We start from the raw sequence: 18171 nt of genomic DNA, 5'->3' as shown, positions 1-18171 counted from the left end.
CTTTGCTTTTAATAACTTGCAGTGCAGTCAAAGTTTACATGGGGCTTGTCAAAAAGGCAGCAACTGCATCCTGTGCCTCACAAATCTAACAGCCCAAAGTAAGCACAAGAGAAAATACAGACAGCTGCTCAGTAAAGGGCGGTTATTTGGCTGTCTGTGATCAGACCTCCTGCTGGAAAAGATTCAAAAGAGCAGCGGGTGTTGGAACAGCAAAAACAGCAACGTAAGCCTGGTAGATGTGATACCAGTAAGAGGTGCAAAAGTCTAAAAGCAAAGAGTGCAGTGAAAGAAAAGAATGGTTAAAAGAAAACCCCCAAACCAAACAAACAAACAGGTTAGGATAGAACAAGATAAGGAAAAGAAAAACATGAGCTGGGTTGAGGCCATGAAAGACCACACAAGTGAGCTTCAATTTGAGATGGAAATGGTGAAGGGAATGGTTGGAAATTGTAACTGAGTGGCAGGGAGCAGAAGCACAGCCATAAACAGCAGTATTAGAGGGGATTATAAGACCAGACCAGAAGAGGTACTTCATATAGTGTATGTTTTACTTGCAGGAGGCACTGAGGAATCAGCAAAGTTACTGAGAATTGTAAGAGAAGTTACAGTCGGATTTGTTCAGAGTTATGATATGGGAGAAGGAATTCCTGCCTGGGCTCTGGGTCCAGAGAAGCAAAAAGGTGATGGAATAATGACTGTGGACAACATCTGAATGGATCTTGAACTGCATGCAAATCTTATGAGAAAACACAATAAACGGCAACTAAATGCAAAGGAGGAAAGAGGCTCAGAGAAGCAAAATGGCCTAAACACACTGACGCAACTCGGCCGCACTCAGGGGCCAGGGCCAGCACGACAGAAGCGAGTTCCCCCAACTCCATTCAGCCCCCTGTTCACCAGGTGACACAGCCTTCGAGTACCCTTTTCTTTTTTTGGGGGAGAATTTTTATTTCTGTGCAGGCTGTAACTCCTTACAGCCTCAAAAAGAAAAATACTATTCTGATACAAGACATTCATCTACCTCATGAAAAACGAGCGGCTGAGCAAAAACCAAACCAAACAAACCCAACCCCTTGACCTCCAAAATACACACAATTACAAGAGGACTATCCATCCAAATTCTTAATTTCCTACTGCAGAAGGCTAGGACAGTAAATCTTAACATACATTTTTCCTGTCTTTCACCTATAAACTAAAACCGCTTTTTGGTCACTCAGAATTGCAACTGAGCCACTTACAAATTTCTCTAGCAACAAAATAATGAAATATATACTGACTGTATCCAGCATAACAGAAGAGTTTCCTCATGCACCCACTGATCCAGATCAAGGTGCTTTGGCTATTTCTCTCAATATTTGATTTTGGTAGTTCACCTCCGTGGTTAAACACCAAACCACATCTTCCAGTATCACTAAAAATAACTTATGCATTAGTTAGGTAAGACAATACAACATCAAATGGCTAATCCTTTGAACACCTCATTTTAAATCATAGATATTTTAGTAAGAAGGGATGAGATGGAAAGAAAGATGGTACCAGAGCTAAGAGAACACTATTATTGGTCCTGCTACTGACCACGAAAACTACCACTCTTAAACAGATCTGTTTTACTGATGATGCCACTACAACCACAGAGTAGGGCTTCGCAGGCCAGCTGCAAGCCACACAGTCTTCTTGATACCTGGTGTCACACCTCAGCGAGGCTGCTTACTAAATTTATTTCCCTGTGCAACTGTGCTGGAGAGAAAGCAGAAATCATTGTTACCAGTCAACACTAGGACTCTAGCTCACTCAAAAGTGAACAAAGTCTGCAGTAGGAATGTAAATCGAAGCAGAAGGGAGGAAAGGAATTTACATGCATTAGTAGTTTTAATTATAGCTCATCACATATTGCTGTGGCTTCTTTAATACATTCCGTAAATTCACCAGCTGAGAAACGGATTCGCGTCACCTATCACGGACAAGGGCCAGTGTAGGGAGTATAGTGACAAGCAGATCATTTTTCTGCAAACATCAACAAATTTATTTGCAAGGAATGATCCATGGATGAATACCACTACCTGTAATTCTTCAGTGCAAGGAAGCTAAGTATATTATGACATCCCAGTAAAATACCACAAGACTTACATTCAACTTGGCTCACTGGTTACAGCGCATTGGCATTAAGACTGAGAACTGGGATGCCTTTGCAGACCTAATGAGACATAATTAGTTACTGTGGGACCATATTGCAGCAGCACAATCCCTTCTCTTTATAATCTCCATCTTATTAAAAGGGAAGAAAAATGAGAGAAGTTAACTATATGTCAACTTCTTTTCGAAACTTTAAGGTTATCCATCTGTTCGGGATAGCATCTTCTAGGTCCTGTATGAAAAGACTCCACAAATCCGAACAGATTAACCAGACTGCTGAAGAAAGAACATTTTGACAAAAGCCAGATGGGATCTGACGACCAGCTTTAGGACAGTCTGATACAAATTATCTATTTTACCTGTTTTAACGATTCTTTTCATACAAAAACCATCCACATATCTTGCAGAGATTTGGGGTAAATTTGCAGTTAACATGCTGGTTTGGAGCTTTGGGATCACTGTGGCTAATGAAACATCATTTGTTTACCAGTAACTCTCTACTCCTTTTAGGTTTTTAGACCTGTTGCTTGCATTCCGCTTAGTTCACCCTGTCTCTGAGCAGAGCAGTAGGAGGGCATGCCTACACCAGGGACCACAGGTCTGCGCAGAGGTGACTGAACCAGAAGCACAGCCGTGCAGGTGCCGTTTTGAACAGCGCTATCTGGTGCAGCCTTTGGACGGGCCAACACAGCAGTACTGCTGTTGGGATCTGAATTAGCATCTCCATCAGTTCGACTAGTTCTGGCCTGTGCGTGTCTCTCGTGGAGCTGCACTGAGGAATACAGATGCATCCTATGAAGAGGAAAGAATCTGGTTTATCTGTCAAGCGCTCTTTCTTGTGCCCCTGGCAGCGCTGAGTACCTTGCATGGAGACACTCTCTCTCTCCCCATGCAAAGAACCCAGCTCCCCAAACATGCACAGTACCTTTACAGGAACAGAGAGCTCACCGTGTCTCTGAGGCAGAGTTCTGCCTAGGAAGATTCAGCTATCATTGCAACAAAGTCTTCTTGCACCACCAGAACAACCTTATTCTTGCCTTATAGGTGGGTTTTCTGGGCCAAGAAGGCACAATTTTAAGATCCCTTAGCAAAACACACTCCCAGGTGAAGCCCAGTGGTATTTGGCTTCTGCTGTGGTGTGGTTTAAACCAAGAAACACCAACCTGCATCTAGCCTCCCATTTGCAGCAAAGTCAGTAAATCCAAGCCTGCGAAAGATGAACATAACATTACCTGAGCCCATCAGCACTGCTTGGCTCATAGCCCTAGAAAGCACACTTCCCATTCATGGAAAAGAAACGAACTGCCCTTAATGGTCTTCCAAACCGATGCTCTGGCAAGAAAACTGCTCTATAGCACAGCTAACAAAAATAGCAGAACTGTGAGACAGTTTTGCATACAAGAGACTTTTACATCAATTTTTTTCTTCATCTTACTATGTATCTGATCAGGTTGAAAAGCAACACTTCTCGGTAATTCCTTGGTAACATCCTGATTTTTGTAGAGACAGGCGAGTATACAGAGGTGTGGAAGAGAACGACGGGGACCTAGCTGAGACTGCCCGATGAACCCGTATCCATTTGGTGCCTATTGTAATAGGGAGAAGGTGAGACACAAGAACACCTGAAAAATCTTAGCTGGACACGCGTGACTACTTCAGAAAGAAAAAGCCACAACTCTTTAGTTCTGCTTTGGTAACTTTCAGCAAATGTTTACACATCACAAAAGTCGATGAAATGAATTTCTTGATAATTCTGTCATCTTCTCCCAGAAGAACCAGGTATTATACAGGCAGGTTTAAAAAGTTCTGTCTGCTCTGCTAATAAATGCAAATTCGGAAAAAAGGTGAGTGGGCAAGGTAATTTAGCTTAAATTCATGGAGCACTTAATCTTATGCGCTTCCCCCCCCCCCCCTCCCCTTAAGAAGATCTATGTTTTCTAACCACTCCACATATAAACAGTTTATCAATGCCACTTATGCCTATTAAACCTTATTATCTGGGAAATGCTGAACTGGCAGAGCAGAGATTTTTGGAGTGTAAAAAGCTTTGTGAATAATTTAGGGAAAGACTGATAAAGGAAACATAACAGGTTGTGCTCAGAGGGCTATCTTACTGACTGTGAACAAATTTGCTGTCTCAAAGTTTTTAAAAAGATCTGAGAGCAGCTGCATTAAGTCTGCCAGACACAGGGATGAGGGGCTATTATTTTATCTTTCGCAATCCTCTGCTCAAGCCAGGCTTTTCACAGTTCATCAGAGAAAAAGCTTTTGAAATACGTAATCTGAGCAGACATCTGTAGCCTTAATGAGCACAAGTCACAGTCCATCTCCAACAAAGACGCTACTGTAACAACACATTTAAATTCCAACTGGTTAAAGAGCAGAGCTGCAGCTTGGAAGGTTAAAGACGACAAAAAATCGAATACAGACAGGCAAAGCCTCAACACATTACTTACTTTTTCTGCTAGGAGCTCCTAGGGCATCCAGTTAAGTCTCCAAAAGCTCTTAAGTTTCTCATCCTTGAGGATTTTACGTCCCACTAAAAGAAGCGTTAGGTAGATTTTGTGCACTAGACTTTCAAAATATTCTTTATTCTAGTGATGTCCTTTCTAACTCTTTTCCCTGCTGCCCTTCTCCAAGGTAAAACAAGACCTAGCCCAGACAGCACAGCACCTTGAATTCATGGAGTTTCATGCTCAGTTACCATTTGTTCCCCTCCTAAGCATCTTCATATTTCCCTCAGACACCCAAGACAGGGATTTGTTTTCAACTGCATTCAAAGCGTGTTTCTGCCCTGCTTTGGCTTTCTCTGTTTCAGGCACAGAAGAGAGATCTGTTAACAGAGGTGTTACACATACTAAAAAAAGCTTATCTCTGGGAATTGGCCAAAGTATTACAAAATAATTACATCTTTGCTTACCAGGTACTTGCTAAATGGGTAAGATATCTGGGAAAGCAGCAAGATGAAACCCCAAGCTCCTTCCAGGTACGTCTACAACAGCGATGGCTTCACAACCAGAAAACACTGATCTGCACAGATGTCCTGCCTTCAAACGGCACCAGGTTATTCTGTGTTTCACCCTGTGCTAATCCCAAACGTCCCTAATACCCATGGACCAGAACCACAGCAGCCAGCACAGCCCTTGAGCTAAGCAGCTTGAGCAGAGGGTGGCTCTCTCCACTCCCAACTCTTGAAGTTGCCCATCAGGTCACTTTCTCCACCTCTGCCTGGCTCCCTGCCCTGCTATCCCCATCTGAAAACTAGATAATGGTGTTCTTGGGCTCTCGGGACATTCTCCCAAGATCTTCTGTACTGACAAGAACTACATTTTCCTCAAAAGCATAAGTGTTTCAAATATTAATCAGAAGTCTACGATACCACTGGGTGCTCTGTCTTCGGTTATTCTGTCAGATGACTGAAAAGACGTTCATGACCTTGCCTTTATAAACAGAGCAGGACATCTGCAGGGAGACCTGATTGCAGCATTGCAGTACTTAAAGGGAGCCTATAGGAAAGATGGGGACAATCTTTTTAGTAGAGACAGCAGTGACAGGACGAGGGGTAATGGTTTTAAACTAAAACAGGGTAGGTTTACGCTGGATATAAGGAAGAAATTCTTTACAATGAGGGTTGTGAAACACTGGAACGGGTTGCCCGGAGAGGTAGTGGAGGCCCCATCCCTGGAAACATTCAAGACCAGGTTGGACAGGGCTCTGAGCAACCTGATCTAGTTAGTAGTGTCCCTGCTCGCTGCGGGGGGGTTGACTAGATCACCTCTAGGGGTCCCTTCCAACCCAAAACTTTCTATGATTCTATGATCTTGACATGGAGGACTTGTTATCCATCCATCCATATAATTTTTAAAAAATCATTATTGGTATTAGTGTAGCACTTTGGAGCTCTACTAATGAAATAGGATTTCTCTGGATAATGTACTATGCAGGCTCTGAGCAAGACGATGGCTGTTGTTCCAAAGAATTTAAAGCTAAGCGGAAAACTTGGAACTATATATAGTTATAAGTCTATACAACTCGCCAGCAAGACACAGATAAACCAGAAGATGGTATTAGTCAGCAGAATTAGCAGCAGTCTCAGCATGTCTCATTCAGTGCAACAGAATGAGTGCATTATCCATGCCTTCCTCCCCAGACTTCAGCCCCTCACCCAGACCATGCGCTACAAGAGCAGTGCTTTAGACTCTTTGCAGCTGCTGAAAGAACAGCTGAGTCATCAGACTGAAGAGCCCCACCTCTCACATGCCCTCCCTTTTTATCTTCTGCGGGGGTAGGATAATTATTCCATGCACTTCACACATCGCAGTTTAAACATAAAAAAAAAGAAAAAAGAAAAAAGGAAAGCAGCAAACTGAGCGAATAAGTAGAGAACCAAGAAATACTTAGCAGTAGCCATGGCAACTAAAGTTCTAAAATTAACTTGGCAGCAATGTAAAAACCTGCAAAACCAAAATCTGCCGTCAAGCATGAAACAAAAGGTCCAGGTTTGGCAGCTGGATGGAGGCCAAGGAGGAAATTGAAGCGCTACTCCAATGTAGCTCAGGACCACTCTGACACTGATCGAAGCAGCACTTCCTGGACACATAATAACCCAAAAGGCTAGGGGTGTAATGTGATGAACTCACTGCCAGTGCAGAAACTGTGCCCAAAAGCAGGGGCAGAATATAAAAAGGATTAACTTTCTCCTAATAAAGTCCTCTTCTCTAAATAGGGGGGTTCGGTTACCTCTGTTTGTCTACTCTTTCTCCTTTGAAAATGGAGGGTCACCATCAAGGAGACTGCCAACAAGTTCATTACTATACGCTTCTCGTAACATTTTATAACGGGAAGACGCCACTCAGCAAGCGCCTGGTGCACTGAAAGCTCTAGGGGCTCCCACTACTATCACCCTCCTCCCTGTCACTAAATTAAACCTGTTCTGCAGAATGAAAATCTCAAACAGCAGCATAAATGCTCTTTGGTGGACCAAGCTTATAAAATAAAGCAAGAATGTGCTTCAGAGAAGGAAAAACTGTACCATCTCCATAGCACAAACACACTCTTGGTGCTCTTGCCAAGACCTATGACAACCAGCAGTATCCCAGGCTCTAGTCCCAGTGCAAGCACTGTGCCTAAACTGGAGATAGCAGCCATTGATTTTGTACCACAGCCTGCTCCTGCCCCCCAATCTCCCAAGAGATATTCCAATCTCATCTTCTTCAAGTCACAAACAATATTCCCCAGCTGCAGGAAAAGTCCAGATTTTGGGTCTCTGGTTGCTGTGTAATCATTCCATTGTGTACAATTAATGAGTAGCATTGTATAGTCTCAAAAATTTAAACATAAGAAAGTTTTAATGGAAAAGTTAACAGAACTGTAAAATTCAAGCAGCAAGACCCACATGGACTCGCAGTTAGTCTCCAACATCAGCTTTATCTTCAGTCCTTTAACTAATGGCATAACAAGTGTATTTTCTACCAAATACCCTTGGGAACACCGGCAAATTTATGTGAAAGTGCACCGTCCTGTCTTCTGCAAAGGTTAATCGGAGTAACAGAGCTCTGAGGTAGCTAAGAGCCTGGATGTTGGATCAGCTCCCCGCTCCCTGCCGGCGCAGAAGCATGCTGTACCTTGGTTAGTTTTGAACAGTCTTAAGCAGTTTCAAGTCAAACGTATGAAGGAAAATAGATTTGTCAAAGGTCACGGGTGGCTTTGCCTTTCCTATTCCAGTCTGACCCCGAGAGTTTAGAATCTAAGTTCCCATGACATGCTCTACTAACATTCCTTGGAATCATTTGAATATCTAGGAGTGAAAAATAAAAACCTCAAACCAAAAAGTACATGAATTAAGATGAAAATAAGTGGATGAAATGCATGTGTGGTCATTTATTAACCCTGAAACTAAATTACACCACGATGCAAAACCGTTACCAATTCATCTTGGGTGATCTACATGCCTGCAAAAATGCATGTTATTTCCATAGAAGGTCTGAGAAAAGCAGAACATGGAATGCTGTACAGGACAGACAGCTGAACTGCATTTTGACAGCATTTATACTGGAGGCTGGTAAGAAGAGACACATACTGCTCAGATAGAACGTGCACATTAACTTTTTCCTAGATGCCGCATTAGTGGTACGGACAGCTGGTGATAAGAAGGATAATAAGGCTTGAAGAGATGTGGTGCAGGGTTTACGGAGCCTGCAGAGTCAGCTACACTTGGCAAGAAATACTGCTAAAGTGTGATTTAGACATGCTGTAAAGTAGATTTTTTAATCAGCTTTTAAATTTAGTCAAATCATTCAAGGACTGTATTTGAATGGCTCTGCTTTTTTAAAAAGCGTTAGTACAAAGTCATTGCCCTGTCTTACATATTACTATTATCAATCCTATTTTTTCCTAGAACTGTGAAGAGGAAGAGATGTCGTCAGACACACAGTCCACAGCTTCACTCGTTCACGATAGTGTCCTAACAATTTAGAAACCATTAGCAAGTTGTGATCTTGAGTAAAAAAAGAATCAGACAGAGCGCAGAGACAGAGAAGACCTGCTAGGTGACTGGATCCCTTTCCTAGGGTGACATTTCACACCATCCATTCGTACCTACCCAACGCCCCTTCACTGACTGCTTCTAGGATGCAATCAAGCAAATGAGCAGCAAATTCGTTCCAGTGAGAGCCCTGCAGGCTGCCCTGTCTGCCCCCGGGAAGCCAGCGGAGGCTGGAGACAAAAGCAAGACCATGACGACCGAGTGGAATTGGATAGATGTGTGGTTCAAAACAAGATGGAGCTCAGTGCTTGGTCCCACCAGAGAAAGCACCAGTGTGTGTGAAGTTATGTCATGAGACACTTTGCTTCTTCAAGTTATCCCAACTTTACATTACAGTTGTGTGACATACAAACTAATGTTTCCCGCCAGCTACAAGCTCTGTAAACTCGGTGTGAACAGCAAGCAAGTCTTGCCAAACAGTGGCCTCAGCATGCTTAGGTTACACCTTCGGGAAGGTCTTAAATGTCATACTTGGTAGCAAATCAAATTCTAAATCTTTCCTTTAATATTCTAAGAAAAGAAATAAAGCATAAAAACACAAAAGCGAAGGTGACAACAACTGGTTGTGAAAGCAGCTATTGCATAGCCCCATTTGGCCTTCCTGATCACGAGACACAGGCTCCCCAATGTCAGAGAAAGGGAGGGGGAAGAAAAAAGAAAAAATCAGAAGCAATCAAAAGGGGAGGAGAAGTGAAGCAAAGAGGAAAAAATGGAAAAAAGCTGCATTTGCATGCTAGTCTACACAAATAGGACACCAACGGGCATCTGGAAGGCATTAACACCAGGAAGAAGATAAACTTGTGCTTTTCGTCCTCTGCCAAAAATCTCACTTAATCGGAATACAACGACACTGAAAATTGGGAGTGGGAGGGAACCCTGCAAAGGCTGTGGCTGCCAGCGGTTCATCACAACAGAAAGCTTCTCCGGGGGGCCCAAAGGGCTCTGCTCTGAATCTGATACTATTCAATAACTAACCGAATGACAAAGTAGAGAATATGCTTACTCAGCTTGCTGTCAGGCAACACAAGCACTCTGGCTAGACAAGATTAAAATTCAAAACAGTTGGAAAATAGGAGAGATGGTCAGGACCACATGTAGGCAGGGGTCAGCAGAGACCAGGGTGTTAACTGGCAGTGAAAAATGCAACCTCAACAGTACCCAACCCTAGCAAGGTGTCTGCTGGAGTGTTTATCCAGCTCAGGACATCGCACACTAAAAAAAGGCAAAGATGAATCAGAGCTTGGTGGAGAACAACATGAATTGTCAGATGCCCGTAAGACACTAACTACTGAGAAAGGCTGTAACAATCAGGGTTGTTTAGGCTGAAGAAAACACCGCAAGGGAACTTCTAATATTTTTTAAATACAGAAGTTTGAAATGAAAGACAATCAAAACAATGCCTGCTCAGATTAACAATATAAACTCAGCGTTTTCAAAAGCTGCAGGAAAGTCCTGAATGACTAACATGAGAGACTGCAGCTTTATTTCATACATCTAATTGATTAGAGCTGCCGCCTTTCTGAGTGAACACCACATGCCTCCATGTCTTCAGCTTTCTAGTTACCCTGACCGCTCTGATGGCTTGATCGCAGGGGCTTATCATCCCTTTACGTCCTCAGGAGAGTTCCCCAAAATTTTTCTGCAGAATATCAAAAATCCTACAAATTTTATGTAACTACAAGCCAGGTTGAATCTGAACCACTCACCCCCCAAGGCAAAGCACCACCACAACTTACTGTCAACCTCCTAAGCCGCATACGTAGCTCTGGTGTCAGATGCAGCTTGCTAAGTGGCAAGGATAATGACACACTGGAATAGAGCGCCTCGAGCTAACAACGGTCTAGACCCCTGTTTGGAAGCACCTTGAGACCTCTGATAGTCCTGAATGCTGGTCTATAGCCCAAAACAAATAACAAAACTTCCACCCCCGGCAATCAAATAACCCAAAACACCCCATAAAACCCAAATTTGGGTTATTTCTCCAAGTGAGCTGACACACTTGCTTTAGTTTCACCAAGCCTGCCTTCAGATAAACAGAAAAAAAGACAAAAACCACCCTCTAACGATGAGGACGAATCTCCTCTTTTAAGGAATTTTATCTCACTCGTTGCATGATCCCATACTACTGCCAAGTTCAGCAGAATTTCATACTTCATTGACAAATCTGTAAATTCTACAAGCCTTTGAAGCTAACCATGCATTCATAGGAAGAAGGAGCTCATCTCCTCCTTTAATGTGTAGAGGAAACTTGGATAGCTTTCCTCTGTGGACGGACTCCGCATAACATTTCAGATAGTAAATCAAGATATTATAGTACCTGGGACTTTATCCAGAACGTTCATTCCTCATTTTGAAATACGTATTATAAAAGTTTTGGTCTCACTTCAGCAAGTTTTCATACAAATAAATTAAGCAAAAAAAAAAAAAAAATCTTTAATTACAGAACGAAGAAAATTGCTGCACTTGATGAAAGGTTGTTTATTCAGCACTGACAAACGCAGCCTAATGAATGTGAGAGTGCCAGATTTTATTCTCGCTGAAGATGTAGCCTTGCTTTTTGTTTCCACAGAGATTGTGGAAACATTTATTTTCCCTTTGACCCTGGCTGACTGACTGAACTAGTCATACTGAATTGTGCAATTCTTGATATGAAAGGCGTGTGTACAATGCAAGAAAGAAAAACCTATTTTAAAATTTGTATTAAGAGGCAAGAATCATAATTACTAATCACTATGTCAAGATAATTACTGTATGCAAGGACAGCTGAAGAGATTTTTGCTAGCATACTTACAGTTCACATTCTGCATGGAAAGACTAGAGGCAAATAATAACGGTTAGTACAGCTAAGCATAGTTTAAAAGGCACTGAATTAGCTAATGTGTCACATGAAAATGAACCTATATTGACAGAATCTTGGTCTAATGCGTAGCAGTGGTAAAGAAGGTTAATAGAAAACTGGCTTATCACAAGCGAAGGATATTGAACATATTGTTGCACGATTTTACAAAACCCCAGTGAAACCAAATTTGAAAGCTGGCATCCTATTTTGGCCAGCTTATTTGAAGACAGACAGAATTAGGTTGGTGAGAGCACAGCATGAAAAACAAAGATGATGAATGGGGAAACAGGGCTTAAGTATCAAGAGAGAAAAAAGTAGGATTTATTTAGTCTTGAGAAAAGATGATTAAGAGGAGACACGATTGAAGTATTTATAATAGCCATGGGTTATAAAAATTAAGCTCAGTGACTAATTTTTAGATTGTTGGGCAGACCAGAACTAAAGGCAACAAGGGTGAAAGGGAATAAATGCAGGACAAATTTAATAATATATTTCTCAGAAGGAAGAGAAAATAGGTAAAATGTTTTGTGACTATATTTAAACAAAAGCTGGATGGCCGTACAGAGTAAGTGCTGGGGAATAACCACATCATGTGGGAAAAGCTTCTAGGGAGCATCTTTTGTAATAGCTGAGACGTTTCCATACACACACACAAGAGCATACGCAGCAATTTTAAAAATAATTCTTAAAACAAAAAAAAAGATTAAGAGTTTACCTATTTTCAAACAGGAAGAAACAAAAACATTTACTACTACTTCTTTACAGTACAGATGTAAATAACTAATTATACTATTTCTCGTGTAGTACTCTTCCTTCAAGTATTTACAGACAAATCACAGAAACATTACAGTAATGCAACAAGATCGGTAAACATATTCCTTACCTAAAAAGCAAGGCTTAAATTAATAAAATGGTTCACCAAAAGCTGCAAAGCTAAAAATTGTCAGCCAGGATCAGAAATGGGAGTTCTCGGCTTTCATCAGCCATACCCTGCTCTCCACACACACACTTTAATGGCTTGTTTACTTTTTTTTTTTACTATCATAAAGGAGGTAGCTTTATTGCTTAAATCTTAAGATGCACTTAATTATCCTTGAGCAACTCAGTACTGTCCTCCCCAGCACTCTGTGTTCTTTTAACAATCCGTCTACAGTGTCCATACATTCAAGATGGAGACTGATTTAACATGCCTACATTTCAGCTTAAAAACTTGACTAAACACAAATTAGGAAAGAAAATTAAAAAATGAACAAAATCACACTTGATTCTAGACTAAGTGGAAAATACCAAATATCTGGAAAATATTGAATAAAAATCCAAAACAAATCATATACACACACTCGCTCCTCATGGCTCCTTGCTCCCATTACAAACCATTTTTCTTTAATTTTTCAGCTAATTTCTGTTTCTATACATAACAACCCCATAAAAAGGAACTCTGTAAGCTAAGAGCTTGACTGATCTTAACGCCACTGTGTATAGCAGTCACTCTTGCCTTGTGCTACTGCAGATCAGGATATCAGGATGGTTGCCCCACCTCATGCTCACCTGTGCAACTCTACATTTTTTTTCTCTTTGAACATTTTAAATACACAAACAATAAAAGCCACAATTTGCTTTCACCCAGCTTTTCAGAGACATTTCAAGAGCTGGAAAACTGGAATATAATAGTTACCTATGACCCATGAAGTGACAGATAACCCGGGAGACCTCTACATAGGAAAAGTTGATCCTAAAAAGTGATTTACACACTCTGGGGTGTAACTACCCTGCCTCGGGAGTTTCACAGCAGTTTTGAAGGGACTGAAACAAAGAACAGCCTCCATAATGAAGCCAGCTAAAAGTTTAATTAAATACAATTGCTTGCTGTGCTTCCCTTCCCCAGACTCATGCATATTCATCACTGTAATTACATCAGTAAAAAACTCCACAACTAATTATGCCACGCTTCTCATCTTCTATATGCCTGGAATTTTTTACATCATTACTACTGAAATTAATTGCAAGTTAGTTAATTTTGCACTTTGTCCTTTCAAGCTTAATTGAAAACTAAAATTTCACAAACCAAGTCATTCTTGTAAGCATGGTGCTTTTATTTCAGACAGTGTCATACACCAAAATGTTCTTTTAATTGCTTTTAGTAATGTGGCATAGAGTACTAGTAATGTAGCATTGAGGAGTACTGTGAATTTTATCATTTAAAATAAGAGAATCTTGCCCCAATATATATTTACTATATGCTTGTTAGTTCTACACTCTTTGAAGAATATTCAGTTTGCCTACTGCCACTTGGCATCTTATGCAGTGTATCAGCACGTCATCCCCTGAGACGCAGGCTACTCCATTAGTGCCACAGTTATCTTAGATCAAACTCAAACCTGGAATTATCTTTGACTGTGGTTCAAACATTGTGCCTAATATTTCAAGGGTGACTAATGATTTCGGATGTCCAGTTCTACAACAGATTTGGAAAAAACAACAAACATTTCTTCCCTTGAGAGGTGGGGGAAGAGGAGGAATCAAATAGGAAAGCCAAATTTTGACTTGGCCTAGAAAAATAACTGCCTGAAAAATTTTGACATAGCCTAGAAAAGTAATTGCCCAGTACATGCTGTGCATTACGAACTTTTAAATCAACAGGTCAAAGTCTTTCAAAGCTATAAGCAAGCATTTTACAGGGTCTTCTCATTTCCTAACGTATTCCACTTCCATTGTACACATGTTGGTTTATTGATTTGGGATACGCCTTCTAGGAAGGACACTGTACAATGTAAAATCTTGCTGTCTAGTAAAAAGCATCTAAATTCCATGCTGTGACAGCTGACGCAGGATGCAGAAGACCTGGATGGGGGCCCCAGCATTTTCTAGAATACCACTGGTACTTGAACAAGACCAGTAACACGTCTCGGCAAACCAGAGGACATTTCAGAGGCCAGCACCACATAGCCCCATGTAAGTCAATCAGCTATTATTATTTCATTTAAACACATATTCCTTTATAATAAAGGCAATATTAGCTTTTTAGCCCATTAAAAAAAATCATTACTGTTTAAACCAAACCAACAACAACAAAGTCAACTCATCTGTATTTCCAATGCCTTTTCTAGCTGAACTCCACAGCTTCAATCTTGAAGGGTTTAATCAAATTTAAGTTTTTTCAGCTGTCGAAATCTAGCAGATTTTCAGAAGGACAAGAGAAGTTTGCAAACAGAACACTTGGTTCTTTGCTCCTGCACAGTCTCTGTAAGCCACTTAACCTACCTCAATGTGTAAATTTTCTCCTGCCACCTTTCAGGGCTCCACTACCAGAACCAGAGAGAGTGAGCTGCAACAACGCAAGGTGGCCAGTTCATAAGCAGACTCCTTCAGAAAGGAAGTTCTTCTCTAAAGTGTGGCTTTTACTTAGCAACCGCCCCATGAGCAAGACATCACTACATAAAGGGAATAAACCAAGACTATCAATTCTGCAACAATTCCTGTTGCTCCAAAAATTCCTGTTGTTCACAATAAATTCGTCACAAAGATTCACAGTACAGGCTTTCCTGACAGGCAGGGAATCGTTAACGCTGATTTTTCTTCCAGTTATCTAGAGTGAAGACTGGTGTCCTCAGAAAGCAAAAGGCTGAAGAGGAACACCTCAGATATGGTACGATGTCAATAAATGAAAGCTCCCAAAAGACTGGTGAGAGCAACTACATCTGGAATATGTCCAGAATGTTTCAAAAACCTTATTGCAACAAAAATCAGATCCCAGACACTTAATCCCATCACCCGTGTTGGAAACTGCTTATTAGAGCTCATAACAATAGTGCTAAAGGCTTAAGCAATACAAAGCTGTACGACAGGGCACAGGGTTAAAGCTGTCTTGGACCATGTCTACAGTAAAAGACAGAAAGGGACATTCATCAAGTCAGGAGGAGGTGTACATCACCATTGCCAGAGCAGCTATTATAAGGAAGGTGGAAACTTAATAGCCAAGAGGAATTCCTCATTTCAAAACTCCTGAGTTAAGAGCCAATAGTGAGCTCCCAGGGTGGATGGGGAGTAATTAAAAAGATAATTAAAAAGAAAAAGCATTGAAAGTCAAGAGCCCAAGAATGCCAAAAAAGCACTTTAAGTAAGTGTCGTAAAGACCTATGATTAGTGATCCCTTACCAGTAAAGCAAATGAATACCATATTTATTCTGTCTCAGTAGTCTAAGAGCTGTTGAACCTGTGAGCCACACGTGTATTATTAACTAAGAGCTTTTGAACAAACTGGACTGGTATAGTGTCAGAAAGCAATGATTTCTATTTTACAGATAATTTGCAATTCAACAGGGAAAAATCCCTACTTGTTTACCATGTCCAATTTAAAAAGTGAAGCAAAACAAATTCAGTTGCACGCTTTCATTGACTACAGGTTAAATACTTCTAATCACACAAAACTGAAATGCTCTTTGTAAAGAAGTCTAAAATTTTCTTAACCTAACATTTTTTTTTTCCTCATTCTGCTAATGGCTAGCAATAGTATTACACAGATATATACATAAAAATACAATGAATGGTTTGGCGTGAAATTCTTTAAATTTTTATGTACTCTGCATCTTTCATCTGATGGAAGTCGTCTATGCTCTTTTTCAAAACTTGGAAAATACTTGCTAGGAACATTCCAGGCTAGTGCATACATCCTAAGGATTTCTCCATGCATACCTACATACTATAATAAGAAGCATTTTTAAAACTTAAAAAGAAAAAAGAAGAAAAAATCAGATTATGTCAATCTTGCAGATGTTGACTGTCATTTATCTCAACTACCCCACCACAATACTGCTTTAATTAAATATCAAATTGGTCAAGTAGGCATGCAGGTTTAACGACTGCTGCCTTTAAAAATGAGCTTGTTTCCCCTTGAAATCAGTGAAGGTTAACAAGATGACCTCTACTGGAAAATCCTCAGTCTGCCAAGACACTGGACGCAGGAACTTGTCCCTTATGGCATCCTTTAAATACCATTTTCAGTAATACAGTGCTCACAGAGAAGTACTGGTTTAACAAGTTTCATCCAAACATACCTGAGGTCTATGGCAGCTGCACATTTGATAGAAATAAATGAACTGGACCGTTACAGGGAAATGGCCTATTCAGCCTTAACTTCACCAGCTCAGTAAGAGTGGACCTGATGGCAGAAGTCCCCGAACATCTTCGGGTTTGACTGGATTTTTCTCCTCTGACTCATCATTCTCACCAACCATTTCACTCGGCCATCTGGGTACAGGACCCAGGGGTCAGCTCACTGCAAGAGAAACGGTCCGAGCTCTCAGAGGGGATGATGGGCGGTACAGAGAAGAGGAAACAACTTTGAGCCAGAAGTGAGAGTGGAGGTGACAGAGTCCTTCAGGCCACCCAGCATCAGTACAAAGTGTTTCCCATCAAACATCGGGAATGAGGATTGTCACCTTGAGCAGAGCCTCTGCAGAGCCTCCTGTTCACAGCAAGGGCTTGGAAGAGACCAAGAACACACCCGAGACGACAGCAGCAAGAAGTTCTGTTCTCTCCAGAGGTATGTCCTCAAGGGACTTCTTGGCTAGCTGTCGGCAATCTGAAACCCACCTCACCCATTTCCACTCCTCTGTGAAGAAAACCCTGTGTACATCTTCACTCTTTTTCTGCACTAAGATTTTGGACCAGGAATCTCAAAAGGCTACGTGTCAGATGGAGACGGTGACTCTGGTTCCAGGCAAAACCCAAGCAAGGAAAGCAATCATTTGCTTAATGATACCCGAGTAGCTGAACACAGGCCAAAACTGTTTAGTAGGAAGCAACTGCAGCCATTTGGATTTATTAAAAAAAGCATAAGTATTCAGTGAAAAGCAACTGGCAGCTGAGAAGGTACTTAGTAACACAGTCCTCTTGCATTTAAAAATTGCAGATGATCCTGAGTATCTTAATAACCCTACTCTAATACACTGTCTAGACAAAAAACTCATAGAACATATAACATATGACACTTTCGACATCCTCTATCGGGATTAACCAATAAATCAGGTTTGCAGACTCAGAAAAATTGCATCCTTTCAAAAGTGACTTGCCAAATTTCACTAAAGGAAAAGTTTGCTGCCCTTGGGAATGAAACTCTGATGCTTTAAGGATGAGTAGGAAGAGACCATACCCAGGAAAATAATTAAACCAGTACTGAAGTAGTAGAATCTGTAGAGATGAAGGAGAAAACAATGACAATTTCTGTGCTGCACACCCTCTTTTCAATACTGCATCTTACACAAAGGCTGCAAACTTGACACTCATTGTACAGAACAAATATTACACGTTCTTCATTGCATGCTAATTCCATAACAGAACCGCAGCGCTGACATTTAACACAAAAGCAGTACTCTTCTATTTTCCTCCTTCACTAGCATCTGACAGCAAAGGAAATCAGGAATGCAATCTTACCTGGTCAAGGGAGTTCAAATCCACATTCTTTTATCTCCCCAAAGTTACTGAACCTACTCAGGCTGTAGGCTGTGGTCTAGCAGTTAAAGAGTTCACCTGGGAAACAGGAGATGGCAATTCTGATCTCTCCAAGGACTACTTATGCTTTTCTAAACAGTGCAATCTATAAATACATAAGCCATACTTACGGAGGAGAATGGAATACAGAGCTGCCTCCTCCCGT

General features: G+C 41.1%; 1 protein-coding gene across 4 annotated transcripts in view; it reads right to left on the bottom strand.

The window, feature by feature from the left end:
• The window catches only part of LDLRAD3 (low density lipoprotein receptor class A domain containing 3), a 115129-nt gene that overhangs the window by 7532 nt on the left and 89426 nt on the right, over nucleotides 1–18171 (bottom strand). The window lies entirely within an intron of this gene.

The sequence above is a fragment of the Opisthocomus hoazin genome, chromosome 7, assembly GCF_030867145.1.
Source record: "Opisthocomus hoazin isolate bOpiHoa1 chromosome 7, bOpiHoa1.hap1, whole genome shotgun sequence".
Lineage (NCBI taxonomy): Eukaryota > Metazoa > Chordata > Aves > Opisthocomiformes > Opisthocomidae > Opisthocomus > Opisthocomus hoazin.
The sequence above is the reverse complement of the archived record's forward strand: the minus strand, read 5'-3'. Positions and strand labels throughout refer to the sequence as shown.